The sequence below is a fragment of the Temnothorax curvispinosus genome, unplaced genomic scaffold (genome assembly GCF_003070985.1).
Source record: "Temnothorax curvispinosus isolate PA1 unplaced genomic scaffold, ASM307098v1 QBEX01014581.1, whole genome shotgun sequence".
Lineage (NCBI taxonomy): Eukaryota > Metazoa > Arthropoda > Insecta > Hymenoptera > Formicidae > Temnothorax > Temnothorax curvispinosus.
The window spans coordinates 1-10968 of NW_020224361.1; the positions used below are offsets into that span (position 1 = coordinate 1).

The 10968-nt window shown below is 37.0% G+C and overlaps 1 pseudogene; it reads right to left on the reverse strand.

Annotated features, from left to right (window-relative positions):
• Positions 1-3548: 3548 nt before the first annotated feature.
• On the reverse strand, positions 3549-7591 carry LOC112464789 (annotated as a pseudogene).
• Between the last annotated feature and the right edge of the window lie 3377 nt (positions 7592-10968).

Here is a 10968-nt window from a genome sequence, read left to right on the forward strand (position 1 = left end):
TTCGCGATTTGTTAGCCAAATATTGAAACATAACAAGAATATTATTCACATTCTAATGTTGATGACGTAAAATGGGCAACGCATAAATATATAAAAAATAATTAATAATTAATAAGTCTGTTACATTAGGATGCCGTAACCCAGCGAGAAATGACGTGTCTATAGACGTCGGTTAGATGTCGAAACGACATCAGCATTCTGGCTGGAAACTAACAATTGTTTTTTTTTTTTTTTAATTAAGTTATGCGCTAGAGGATATAAATTAGACCATTGTGATAGAAAGACCGCGGTACTGAAATCCTCTGGATTAATGGCCTATTGTAAAGGATTGCGAAAAAAATGATGGGATTCACTGGTCCAACCTGCCGCGTACCTGATTCGGTCGAGCGAAAATCCCCCTTTTAGCAACTTTTAATGTTGACGCGTAACGCGTATTGTGAGCTGAAAAAATAGTAGTATCTATTCCGCATTTATCTACGTTCTGTCGAAACCAACTGCTTGTAGTTTAAGCCGTGATAGCTTTATGTGGCCTAGCAAGAGAGATAAAAAAAAAAGGAAATCACATTCTGATGGCCATGGATCCTTAGTTCTATTTATGTAATATTCTGTTAGGCAAATAATACAAAGATTCTCGTGGTCCTGGAGACGAGAAGGACAGAGAGGGGGTTGAACACGGTCCGGTACTGTCTTGATTCGATCGGGAATCCGCAATATCAATTTATCATTAATAGAGATCTGAGAAATTCGAAGGGAAGAGAGTGTAAATACACGCTGACCCGCAGCGAGAACAAAAAGTAGAATAAGTTTCTTGGTAACGACAATCAAAGGACGTAAATATGGATAAATAGAAGATCATTTGACGATCACCGGAGCCGGATTCTAGACGTGGTCATAACGAGATTGCGGCGGATTGTGCGCTGCAACACCTTTGCAGAGACGCTTAACCGCCGGACGTTAGCCGATTTCGTTCTGCAAAATTAACTCGTATTTAGACTGGAATAAGCGGCGGAGAGGCTAAGTTTCTGAGCTAGAGAATCTAGCGCTTGAGGAATCGTTGGAGAATACAAAGATAGCTGATGGCGATAACAGACATCTCACCAGAGGTGGCGAGGGCGAGGGTATTGCTTGATAGTTGACTGTAGCATCGTTGGTATGGCTACTGATGGTATTAGGCCCTGAGAGATTCTCTGATACCTTCCCGGCTATTAGGGAGGAAGTGTTCCACGCTGGATATTGGTTTCTGAAAGGTAAAAAAAAGCAGAGAGTAACTGAGAGGAAGAATTAACAGGTTAGATATCAAGGGGTGTTGAAACAATGGAAAGCATGTTTGGGGAAACCACCCTGGCGTCACCAAAGTTTCCGTTGCGCCCTCGTCCATTATCTTTTTCAATACGCGTTTTAACCAGCAAAAGAGTGTAAACGCGTAGAAATTCAGTCTTTCCTCTGAGAGAGTGCGCGCATATATTGTTATAGGTCCCGAATCTAGGGACCCTGAAACAGAGGAATCGCATTTGATATTAAGTAGAGACGTAACAAAGGTCCACATTGAGTGGACCAAAAGTCCTGGCCACTCGCTGAGAATTATCGATAGGTGAGGGCCCCTCAGTAACTGCGATTCGAGATTTAGCGTTAGATGAAATTCTCACTAGAGAAAATATATAAAGCAAAAAGCTAAAGTATTTTGACTTTCGTACCAACGCCAAACTTGTCTTGAAATTTCAGAATGATGTGGAGACTGAATAATGATAAGCTTATTGATGTAAGCTAAAGTGGTTGCGTTGGCAAAACGAAGCAAAATGTCGCAATTAATTGCGGAGATCCGCTGCGAAGCCGCAAAGGGTGTAGAAAACTGCTTTAAGTTCAGCTGCGATACCGTGAGGAGCTCCCTCGTCTACCGGCGACCAGCCGTGTGTACGCAACTCGCCGCACGAAGTTCCCCAATCGTTCAAAGAAGCATCTGAAAAAATTTCTCGAATGAATTTGTTGGAACCAATCTGAATAGATTGACTGGGGTTTAAAAAGACATTGATCCACCCTGCAAGGTCTGATAGGAGATATGATGAATTCGAGTGCTTAAAGTTCTGACATGGCAGACTACTTTCGGCTGCTACGGCCGCGATCACGTTACACAATCGCGTAAATTGTTCTGCTATTACATTTCGTAATTGAACTCGAAATCGCATGTTATTTCACGTATGGTAATCCCCGTGAATAAATTCACATATTACGTATGTACTACGTATGGTGGAATCTCCCTAGTTATCGAAAAAATTATCGGTGCTCATATTGAGAGCTAAGAAATTTTTGTCATTCTAAAATTTTTGTATATAGAAGTCCTTGTTGTTAAATTATAATAATTTTTTCCGACGGCAAGTAGGTATCGAGATATCTTGACCGGCGGCATTGGAACGAGTTCTAAAAATTTACAGTTATTTGATGGTTGTGAATAAGACCTGGAATAGTTTTGGTAGCAGAGCCTGGTTTGGAACCAGCAAGTACGCGTCCTCCAGATCTACAGTGGCCATTAGCCATCCCGGTAACATGAGGCGAACTACTGTCCGCCAATCCTCCAATTTAAAATGCGGCGGCTCATTAAACGTGATTAATTCACGTAAAATTATTATAAAGTCGCTTACCGCCTGATGGTTCAAAGAGTATATTTAATTCTGCGCGTATATTCGCTGCGCGTTTGCTCCAAGCAATCTACTACTCTCTCAGCTGGTTATCCAACTGGTTATCCATTCACGTGGTATACCGGCGCCTTGCTGCTTGACCTCAATGAGTCTGACGCTACTTTTTCTACAAGAAAGAACAAGGATAAGGTTTGTTCAGCGTAGAGTTCGACCGCCTAGATGGCTCTTTTACGCAAGAGGCATTTAACCTCTAAATCAAAGAATTTTGCGGTGGCCTGCGAAAGTTCCATTTCTCTCAAGGCGGCTCTCGATGAAGGCAAAATGTAATAAGAGGATAATAACCTCGTGTAGCTGTGGAGGCGCTCGGCGGTATACTTACGGTGTCTAACGATGGTGTTGTAGCCGGGACCGAGAGTGAGGACGATGGCTCGGTAAAGAGTCCGAGTTTAGGGAGCCCTTAATGGAAAAACCAGGAGCTTTCCGGTTTCTCGGAAGCTGTGGTTTATATAGAGAATGAAAACAGCGCTGCGGCGCCTGCTGACGGACAGGCTGTAGGGTCCCTTTACTCACCAAGGCTGAGGAATTAGAAATCTCACGCCCTATCTTTTCATATGCCCGTGCTGCTTTAAGGGTCTCCCTGATATCTCCATGGCCTTTTTACCTATGGAATGTTAAAGGAAGACTTGGTAAAACGCTTCTAGCTAGGAAGAAACAGTGTGTGTATGCCCTCTGAAGAATATAAGGCCGATCGGTGAGCCGATGGGCGTCTATGCGCCAAGGAAGTCGGGGGGCGAATGTGCACCACTGCCGATGGCGTCCCTGCGCCTTGGAGTCGACGAGCGACTGTGAGTCATTGCCGAGGGTGTCCGTGCGTCTTAGATTAGGCGAGCGTCCGAGCACTACTGCCGGCGGCGTCTAGCGCCCGAGAAAGTCTGCATCGTTTTTAAGGTCGCGCAGGATTTCCGGTTGTAGCAGGTTTGGCCTGCCAGAGCCGAGGGCATTGAGGCAGGCAGCCACTTGAGTGATAGATACTCTTCTTGTTAACAGCAAAAGATACATACCAAGAGCTGTAGAGAGACGATCGCCGACGTTAATGGGCATAGGCCACTGTAACGGAGAAGGCGAGACAGAAGGAAAAAATCGGTTATGTCCTCTCTTTGCCACGGGATGTGGGTCGACAAGAGGACATACCTGGTACGTCGCCGACGTTAATGGGCACTGGCCACTGCAACGGAGAAGGCAAAGCAGAAGGGAACAGTCGGTTATGTCCTCTCTTTGCCACGGAATGTGGGTCGACAAGAGGACATACCTGGTACAACGCCCTGGCCGCTTATGCGACCGTCTGTCCTTCAGTGCTTGCTAATTTCTCGAAGGCAGGTGTTGCCTGGAGACCAAAATTAAAACCTCGTATACGGGCGAAGCGCCCGTTGCGGGCGACCTAACCTCTTGGGCAGGGTCTTGGAGGTTATGCGTGTCAGTCCGGTAAGCGATAAGTCTACAAGTATGCTCAGGAATCTGAGAACAGCTGTTCCTAGAAAAAGAGCCTCGAGCGGGTGAGTCCCTCGATGTCTGCTTGCTGTCCGCAAAATAGCTGCACGATGTATCCCTTACGTCGCAAGAAATCTCGGGATCGTCTCACGGGAGAATAGGCTCTCAAAACGGTGCTTATGATAAATTATGTCTCCTCTCGAGTGTTTCGAGGGAGAGCTACCCTTTCGATCCTTATGTTCGGCATCCAAAACGATAAAAATCCTGAAGATAGGAAAAGTGCGTGTTGTCTGGACAAACGAACAGAACACAATGAAGAACGGGCGCGCGCCGCGCGGAGGGCGCTGAAAAGGCGCAGGCGCACGCTTGCTTTTTGCATTTTAGGGCAATGCTTTAAACGCTGTTGTCTAGGCGCATGCAGGAGCACGACTACATAATTATTCCATCCGGACGAGACAATAGGGCATAATTGATGGTCATACGTGGTAACTCCAATCTTCCAAGATACGACTAATATAGCTTTGATGACAATGTCCACTGGTACTATATCTTCAATAACATCTTTATTACCATAGATTACTCGTATTATTCCTTTTAAGCCACCAATACTAAGTCCTATTGGACCGTAAAGATTATCTATCCATCCTGGCATTGGTTCTTCTATTGATGGCGTCACTAAAACATGAGGTACATTTGTCTATTATTGTTAGATTATTACTTAAATCTTGTAAAATATTATTAAATTATTACTTGCACATAAATTATCAACCAAAATATAGAAGGAGGAAAAGGCTGTACAATCCTATACATATTCTTAAATTCTATCTAATCTATCTAGTCTAATTCTATCTGATGTAATTTTTCTACAAATAAAATATTTAATAGAATACAGGGTGTCCAGCAATTTTTGACAAAATTGAAGTATGAAGGTAGATTGGCTCAAATTGAAAAGAAAAGTCACGTACCATTTTGCAAAATTTACAATAGTTACTGAACTTATAATTAATTAAACTGTTTGAGCCAATGTGCGCGTGGAAAGCGGTGAACTGGACTCGGTATAGACATGTAAAATGGCTTACTTGTTAGATCTCTTAATAACAATGAGCATCATCTGATAGCGAGAAATAATATCACGCAGCGAACGGCGAGCGCCGCGTAACGTATGTATACAATGCCGTGGCTAAGAGATCTAACAAGTAAGTCATTTTATATACATGCCTATACCTACCGAGTTTGGCTTACCTACTGCTTTCCACGAGCACATTGTTTCGGACAGTTTAACTAATTATTCAATAACTATAGCAAATTTTGCAAAATAATACATGATATTTCCTTTAAATTTAACCCAATCTACTTTCATACTACGGTTATGTAAAGAATTGCCGGACACCCTGCATTCTATTAAATATTTTATTTTGAGATACTGTAACACAAAATAACGGATACAAATATTTAGCATACACAATAATAAGGCGTTAAAACAAAAATTTAGTTCTAATACTTATTGTTAGGAAAAATAAGGCTACGTACCTAAGGAAGGTCTTACAATCGCGCAAGGAAAAGAGAAAGAATAATCCTGTATTACACTTTCCGCTAGGTTCTTCGAAAAAATATACGTGTTCGGAGCGTAATCCAAACATCTATACATAATTTCAAATGTACACAAAATTAAAAATTTGGATATTATTTTATTAGAAGTACGATGAATAAATGAATAATTTTTAAAACACAAATAGATAACTATAATAATATAACATAGTAATAAAATAATAGTTCTAAGAAAACATCTATAATTATATAAATTTTATAAACATCACGATTATTGTTTTTAGCTTATTACTTACTTAGCTGTAAAAATGTTTAAAGTATGTTTATCCAATGACTCCGCGATCTCTATCATTTTCCGCCAATCAGCTATAGGTGGGTACATTTTTTCTTCAATAAATGCATTATTCACGTGTGCGAATGCTGTACTAACATACACTAATGCCTTTAATACAAAAGAGGAATTTTTTTTTAATTTTCTGCAGTTTATAAAAGTTTGTATAATAACAAGATATATTTAATTTATACTATAGACACTGATACATCATGATATTTCAATCATGTCCACATTCTTCCAAATTTATCCTGTTTAAATTGTTATTAAATTTAAAAATACGCCATAATAAATATTTAGGAGAAAATTTATGACTGAGATAAGTAACGTTGTGTGTAAAACATTACGTAAAATGTAGTGCAATAAATTACGTGAAATTATTCATGAATACAAATGCGCGATCTCTCTGATACTCTGTTTGAGCGAAAATTACTTACTTTTAAATTCTTCATACATTGAGCTAAAATACAAATGTCTCTTGTTGCTCTAGTGTTGGAAAGTATAGCATGTTTTAAACTGTCATTAAATCTCACACTTGCCGCTCCATGTATTATTATTGTCACTCTTTCAATCAACATTTGTCTGTCCGCATCCGAACAAACCTAATTCTTTTTCACTAATATTGCCAGAAATCGGAATTAACTTCTCGAAAATAGAAATTTGTTCTTCGCGCAGTCTTTCATATAACTAAAATAAAAGAATGTTATGATTTAGAAAAACGTTTTTGTTAGAATAATTACAATAATTTCTAATTCTACATTTTGAATAAATTTATAATATAAGAACAAAATGTGTACTTAATGGCATTCACAACATTCGACTCTAAATACATTCCAATTTTTTATTACATACTATTCACAAAATTTTTATGTCCAAAATAGCATTCTTTAATAATGACGTTACAATAGCCCTTAGAAAAAAGTTCTTTTTACTATACATTTTAAGTGCTATATTAAGTGATGTAACATCTTAAAAATCTAAAAATCTCTTAAAGAATTGTGCGTTGTTACAAAAATTTTCTCCTTCTATATCTATCTTACCGGTAAGTTTAATATTTCTTTGAGCCTTTCCTTGATAGTAAATCCCTTTTTTGGACGTATCAGTAAGAATATTTCACGAACATCTGGACAAGATCGCAATACTTTTTCGATAAACACTTTACCCAGAAATCCTGTCGCGCCTGTCAACAATATACTTTGTCCAGCGTAAAATGCAGGAATCGACTTAGCCGGATCAATTGTCATCTTGATTATTTTTAAATCAAAGCTAATATGAGCAGTAACAACTTATACAATAGCAACGTAACGCAAAGTAAAGATATTGAAACACTTCGTATCGCTTTTATTATGTCGACAGAAAAATGCAGGTAAAGTTTAAATAATTTTTTATAACTATTTATACAACATGATGGAAGCAGGAAATGATGTGCAGCGTGAGTTGAAAGAACAAACGTTATATAAGGTAATATAGGGGAACGGGGAATAGCCCCGACATTATTGAAATTCAAGTATACCGCGTATCTATGGCCATTGTTCAAACATTCTGCATATGTCGAGATACACGGAAGGGCATATTAGAATGTTTAAACAATAGTCATATATAGATACGCGGTATACTTGAATTTCAATAATGTCCGGGGCTACCCCCCGTCCCCTTATACATCTGTTTCATACCAAATATAGCAAAAGAAATGGGATATGATCCAATATGTAAAATATGTACATTAATGTTTTATATTCCCTGATAAGAAATAATTTGTAAAATTACATAACAAAATCTGAATGAAATTTGAAATTCTGCAATTATGTCTCAATATTTGGAACAATAAGTATTTGTAGAAATTTAAACTTTTCATGAAATATTGATAAATATTTGCACAATTTATTTCTAAATGGTATTTCAGCAAAATAGTAGCGTTATGGCTTATGGCGAATCATAGCATCTTAGGGGAATATTTGTAAAATTAAATTTGAAAAGAAATTACGTAATAATTAAGAAATATATTTGAGTTTTATTACATGTTACTCCTGTATACCTATATTATGTACATACAGCATATTCTATGTTTGCTGAATCGCCATTAGATAACATCCTTCCTCGTACGTAAAATATGATAAACGGTGGTATATGTGACTGTTATATATATGTATGTATATCTGTGTTTACTGAGATGATTTTGCTTCTAAATGTCGAAATAATTGTGCGTAATTTGTACTCAATATTAAATTTATCAATTTTTGAGCAAATATTATTCAGAAATTTCATGTCGACAAAAACCGATGCGTTATGTGGCGAATTATTTTATTGTTAGTGCGATTATTGTGAAATTCCTCTTAATTGAGTGATCTTGTACAATATTTGCGCAATTTTTCTATCAAAGTCTTTGTGTCATTACATTTAATTATATTTATTTACAGTACATACTGTTCTTGAACATTTATATATTATTAGATTTTAAATATAATGGAATTAGAATAGGAATTAGAATAGAAAATTAAATACAGAGAGAGGAGAGAGAGAGTAACTATTTAAATACACGATTAGAGTACTTACGTATTACTACTTACGTACGAATTGAATTATAATCATTTTATCTCTAAAACTATTTGTTTTATAGGAAACAGGAAATGATGTGCAGGAAATAATGCAAGGTTGAAAGAACAAGCATTTCAATATATGCAATAATATGCGTTTGTTTCGTAATATGGCATTGATGTAAAAATATATTAAAATGTATCTTATATTGCATTAGATTAAAGACGTATAATGCAATATATATTACTTTGGATTTCTTAGATAAAAGATATAATGTAATGTATTTTACACATGCCATTAAATTAAATATGTAATGCAATTATTTATTACTTTTAAACAAAACTGACGTGAATAGTAAAACTATACTTTAATAATCTAGTAATGCAAAACGTAGGTACTGAAACACTTGGAATCGTTATCTCCTATGCTATTTGTAATATGTACTAATAGAGTAAATAGAAAAATGTAGAGACCAAATAAATTATTTAAGATTGACTACTACTTACGTAAGAATTGAATTTATATTGTCTTATGGTAAAATCTATGGAACTATCTGCGCTTTAAAAGACACGAAATAATATGCAGAATAACGTTGAAAGATCGAACATATGATATACATGCAATAATATACATACTGCTTCATAACATGGCAGTAGAGATACAATGCAAATATAAATTATATTTGATATTTTCTTTTATATTTTTATATCACTGCATTTTTTATAACTAATCTGCGCGCAGCGCATACCGTTTATAAAGATTAAAATATAATATTATAATGTTAGATACCTAGAGAAAGACAGTTAGGGGAGACCGGGAGTAAATACTATAAATAGCCCACATTTCTGAATTTCTTGCCTTGATACCGGGATTTAGCTACTCAGTAGCGTAGGGTAACAAATATGTGTGTAATATATACAAATTTGATACTTGATACAGGTTTCAATTATCATCTTTTCCGTTACTGTTCACATTTGCGGCACCAAATTCACGTATAAACTTTTAACGGAGCACATCAGAAGTACACGAAAGGTTTAATTAGCGATAAAAAAAATGTTATGACACTTCCACTGTGTTTTCTTTAAATATGTACGGCTGTTAACTCGTGCTAGAACTGTGGTAGACTGTGGAAGCTTTCCAGCAAGCGACACAAGTCGACACAAGCATCGTTCTATCTTTCTTTTTTGGTAATGAGTAACAAAGATAAAACGATACTTGTGTCGACTTGTGTCGCTTGCTGGAAAGCTCCCAGTATTAACTGTACAGACTGTGTGTTCGTCAGCCATAGCGCTAGCTTTAATTATTGGCCAATAAGGGGGCGGGAGTGCAAGTAAAAAATGTTTAGTGGAGAGAGGGATCAAGCTCGTTTTAAAGGTCTAGTGAAAAGAAAATTTTTGGTGAAAACCGCAGATGTGGTTAAACCCCCCTATCAAAAGTTATGCGGAGTCAAAGTTCTAAAAAGATCTTTTGTACCTCGATTTTTCACTTACGCTAAGAAATATGGAAAAACGCATTTTACGGCAAAATTTCTCTTAAGAGTAATCAAGGACGTTCTTTATATTTTACTTTTGAGGCTCCTAAAAAAGAGGTTCTCGGGGGTGGGAGAGGGGCTCAAAATCATTCAAAGTCTAAGCCCCCTCGATTCTTCAAAGTAAACGTATTGGTGAAAGATTTTAGATTTTTTCACTGTTTAATGCATTTTCATGTGCATTTGCGAAAGAAAAAGGAGGGTGCCTTTTTTGCACTCCTCCACGATCAATTACAGTCAGAATTAAAAAAGTTTTTACTTCAACTTTAGGAGAACTTAATTAGCCGTCGGGCTACTATCATAGTCGGTATGTACCTATACGTTTGCTTGGTCACTCCATTACGTGTTAAAATTTCAAAATTGAAAATGGCGGATTCAAAATGGCGGATCAAATTTTTTAAAAATTATTTAAATCATGGAAATGGGTATATGTGTAGATTTTTGTAGTCATTAATTTTGTTCTCAAGTGATAGATCACAAAAACCTAAACGTACTCACTTTCACAATTAGAATAATTTTTTTTAAATTTTAGTAACAAATAATTGGAGATGTATGACTGATGGACACTGCGATAAACTCGTTGACATTTAAACGACTATTGATTTCTTAGCTCTCAAACCAGGAAATTACACACGAAGACACCTGGGGAGGCTTCGGAGTGCGCACTTGCCGAAACAACCGTTAGGATTAACCGATTCGCCAATAGTTACGGGAAAAGAAGGCCCTATGTATACTTAGATTTAGCTTTATGTAATGTATAGGCAACGCGCTGAGGATGACTCCAAAAAGGGTTGAAACGTACGTATTGTAATTGACATTTGATTGACATTTTATTAAAAAGATTTTAGCGAAGATAATCTACGCTTGGCTCTTATTGCCTAATTGAGTTTAATATTTTATATACT